This window comes from Mchenga conophoros, linkage group LG2 (genome assembly GCF_057382185.1).
Source record: "Mchenga conophoros isolate Kocher_MC1m ecotype Shallow Benthic linkage group LG2, M_conophoros_male_GT1.1, whole genome shotgun sequence".
In the NCBI taxonomy this organism is placed as follows: Eukaryota; Metazoa; Chordata; class Actinopteri; order Cichliformes; family Cichlidae; genus Mchenga; species Mchenga conophoros.
The window spans coordinates 15355181-15358126 of record NC_140527.1 but is presented as its reverse complement, the minus strand read 5'-3'; positions in this window follow the sequence as shown (position 1 = coordinate 15358126).

Below are 2946 nucleotides of genomic sequence, written 5' to 3'. Positions count from 1 at the left end.
TGTTGTGGTAGTCCTAGATTTTATGCAGCTGTTTCTCCAATCAGTCTCTTTTTCTGCATCTGGATGAACTCAAACTCCACCAGCTTATGTTGATGGTGAACATCACGGTTATGCTCTGGAGGTTCAGGAGAGGACCAGGAGGGCCGAACCTGCAGGTCTGTGTGCGTCTGAGCAGAGCACTAATGTTCTGACAAAACTACTGTTGAAAGCTGCAGCCAGCTGATATTTGATTCATGGTCACATGTTTGAGTCCATTTGTGTAGCTACAAAGAGAATTGTTGTAAGAATTCATCCTATGCACAGGTTATAAAGACGCCTTACATCATTCAAAAGTCAACAGCACAGACCTGTCGAACTGGTGCCATACGAGGGCCAACAACTGATTGGTGAACAAAAAAGAAAGTGACATAGGTTCACCATAAAAATGAAGACATCAAGCATACAAGATTAGCAAAAAAAGAAAGTCCATAGTTCTGTCATTGAACGACTGGGAGATGTGGTAAAAAGATCTGAAAATCTGCTTTCCATTTGAAAGGTGTTTTTTTCTAAACTATAGTTTCTCATATGATTCAGTGCAACCAGATCATCTTGTAGCAAACCACAAAAGTTCAAAGCAGCACATGTAGCCGTACATATGCAATATGCACGGCTCGCCCAATGCCTTTAAGCTTAAGCAGACCTATTTTAGAGCAAGGATTTCTAACTGAATTAAAACAGACAAAAAAAAAGAACACTGGAAAATACAACCGTTTCAATGAAATGGAGTATAAACGTACTCATCTCCTTGGCGTGAGACTCTCTGCAGGTCCTAGCCATCAGATTGGAACGAGGCCCTGTTACCGACAACATTTCAGCACCCTGGACAGCAACACAATAGCCTGGAGTTATCCAGCAGAGGCAGGAAAACAAGGACAAAAGACAGAGGAGGAGGTGAAGGAGGGCAGCAAGCCAGGGACATAAAAAAGGAAGAAGTGGGGGAAGAGAAGAATTCGGCTGCTGGAAGGCCATTCACACAGAATACAAAGAGCCAATGTCAACTTGGGTAGGACTTGAAGAGCAGAAAACAGAATTAGCATTAGAGTGGCCTGCAGAGTTCATCCATGTCGCACGCCTGGGAACGAGAGGAGGACAGGCCAAAAAGTGTAGAGGGGGGATGACACAAACAGCAGTCATTTTCCAACAGCAGCTTGCTGTCATGGAAAATCAGACCTCTTAATGCTGTGCAGCACATTTTCTTTTACTGCTCCTCGAAATGGTACCCCCACCATGAGAACAATTCTACTCAATGCAAAGTTCACAAAGTAGCCAAGTAGAACCCAAATAGCTGGCATTACATGTGGAGAAATGTTGTCAGCTCTCTGCATACTGCAGCCTGCCCTCTATTTCAAGTTTCCTTTTACTGCTTACTCACAAGGGGCTACCTACTACTTCTAATTGCAACATTAATGACAGTTCTTCTCTCCTGCAAGATTAAAATGCTTAAGAAGGAGCAGTTGTTAAAAGAAAAAGCCACATTCTCTATTTACATACCTCCCTCAAGTCCAGCTGGTTTCTTTTCTGACAGTACAAGCAGCACTTAAGAGATATTTGGACAAACCCTTGACCCTGCTGAAGAAAAAACTGAACCTTGTAGTGACCCACACTGGGGATGGATTTTCAAGGAAGTGTTGAATGGCTAAGTTAGCCACAAAGGAGGTCCCACCTTGCAAAAGGTTCTTAAAAATAACTTAAAAAGGCAGCTTTGCTAGACAACTACAAAACACTGACATCTGGTTAAACTCTTAACATCCACATGATTGCTGGTGACCTGTTGAGACCTGGAGCTGGTTTACATTGACTTCTTTATGTGCAAGTTTCACCTATTTGCAATACCCAAAAAGAAATTTCCTGACACAAGATGTATAAGGTCAAAATGTATGTAAGAGAATCAGAAGATAATGTCTTCTAAACTGCCAAGAATGCAGTCCAACCCTAACTCTACCCCTGTGATTTGCCAGCCACCAGGTGATGTTATGAGGCTATAAAGTGAAAAGATGTTTAGAAAAAGAAGTCATCAAGTATATTGAGTCACAAAGGGAAAATAGAGGTCGCCTTCTTCTGCCACATTGCTACAAATCCTGTCCACCAAGCCCTCGAAGTGCATGGATGTTGATTTTAGGGATAAATCTAGTCGTGACCTCTAAAGAAGCGTTCCTTTATGTCTAAATTTGGTTGAAAATCTTTTCTGCACATTAGAAAGAATTAAATAAAGGCTAAAGTTGGTTCAAAACTTAAAGTCTGAGAGATACGTGCATCACATGTTGGTGTTTCAAAAATACGAGCATGCGTCTCCAAACTAACATCATTAATATATATATTGAGTGAGACAGTCTCAAGCAAATTTTACCATGAAATAGAAAGAATCATTTATATGTAGATATATATATAACAATATTCTATTTTTTAAAGCACCATTAGTACTGGTTTGTACATGATGAGTAGCTGTATGATGATTGCCATCTCAAAGACAAACAAAGGTTGATCAAATGCTGCATTTGTTTGCTCTACAAACACAGAAAATATAGCTAGGTATGATCTAAAAGTCTAAACCATCATGTCTGTAGAAAATTTAACCCAGTTTTCCCCTGCTCTAAAATCTGCCTGGTGTGCAGTACATGGCTAATTTGACTATCCACTATTTCTTTTTCAAGCTTTAATCTACAGAAAACTTCCCCATAGACACAATTCAAGGTTGAAAGAATTGATCCAAGCTTTGTTTTACAATGACAACTTTTCTCATTTCACTTTTCAACCATATTCAGTTCTTCAGCCCTCTGATATCAAGGTTATAATCCTGACTCTTTCAGGCAGGATTATAGTCTGACAGCCTTAGACATGATTAGCCATTTTTCCACTTCAGTACATCTGCAAGACAGCCAGCAAACCCGAACCCAGACCCAGAGCACT